This window comes from Apis dorsata, unplaced genomic scaffold, assembly GCF_000469605.1.
Source record: "Apis dorsata unplaced genomic scaffold, Apis dorsata 1.3 scaffold_98, whole genome shotgun sequence".
NCBI classification, from domain to species: domain Eukaryota; kingdom Metazoa; phylum Arthropoda; class Insecta; order Hymenoptera; family Apidae; genus Apis; species Apis dorsata.
Window position 1 is genome coordinate 714,685 of NW_006263396.1, and position 1,248 is coordinate 715,932.

The following is a 1,248-nucleotide window of genomic DNA, read 5'->3' on the forward strand; positions in this document are numbered from 1 at the left end:
AAACAAATTTGCAGTTGCTTGTCCTCCATAGCTTTGTGTGATTGGGGCTTTGGTGCTAACTTCACTTTCTATTGCAGGCGCCGACAATAAGTCTTCGCACTAACTCGCCTATTCGCTATTAATTATATATATATATATAAATATAAATATATATCATATATCGATTGCATCTAGTCGGTGTATATTTTACACGAGATACAATTTCCTAATGCTATATGTTTTGTTTTTTGCAAATATTAAATATTATTATCGTCAATTAGAGGTGTGTAATATAAACATATTATACAAAACTAAGCGAAACATTCATGAATATATTTATATTAGTTTAGAGATTCCAAAAAGAGCTTCCAAAAATTTTGCGAGTAATTTTATCTTCTATTGTGCATTATATATCAATATCAATAATCTATCCAATTATTTCGTGGTCCAATTATTTCGTAAGAACGACCAAGAGATCATTATCCATATTTTTTTTATCATTTTTTTTTTTTTCATTTTATTTTCAAGCAATTGTTGCGAAAATTTATCGCACATATTGTTTTCAGAATCATTCTAAATAAATATGTACAATATCTGTGTAATGTAATTTGCACACCTCTAATTAAGAATTTAAATGTCTACGATACATTTAATCGGTATTAGTGAGGAAAAGAAATAATATCTAAGGAATCATGGTTCATTTGCGACATATATGGAAATATATAAAAAGGAAATATAAAAAAAAAAAAAAATAGATAAAACGACGTTTGTTTCACTGTAAATTAGTTCAATGGAATTGTACATGATGCCTGTATATACAATTAAGAAAGAATGTTGTAAAATAAATGGTTTTGAGTTCTTATCGCAGGTGGTGGATAAGTATTCATTCGTTTACTAACAGCATGACATTTTTAATTACGAATTAGCCGCACTAATCGAATACACTTGCAAATATCATTCGCAATATTTTGATCGATATATAGAGGGAAAAAAAAAAAAAAAAAAAAAAAAAAAACTCATACCAGAGGATATGATACCGCAAGTATATATGTGATATAAGATATTGCAACAACAAAGTGTTACATTTCGAAAGCTTTTTATATAAATATCATTGCTTTTTCGCCATCGTTTCTTCCATTAAATATGATTAAATAGCAGAAAAAAAAGAAAAAAGAAAGAAAATCGATTCGAATTGTTGTCAATTATTCAATTAGGGAAGGATGTGTCGGTGCCTGCATTGAAAATATTTTTTTTTTTTTTTTTTTTTTT

The 1,248-nt window shown here is 27.2% G+C and overlaps 1 protein-coding gene across 1 annotated transcript in view; it reads left to right on the forward strand.

Annotated features, from left to right (window-relative positions):
• Positions 1–1,248, forward strand: part of LOC102679612 (dynamin) — a 13,126-nt gene that overhangs the window by 10,832 nt on the left and 1,046 nt on the right. The gene's annotated exons all lie outside the window — the stretch shown is intronic.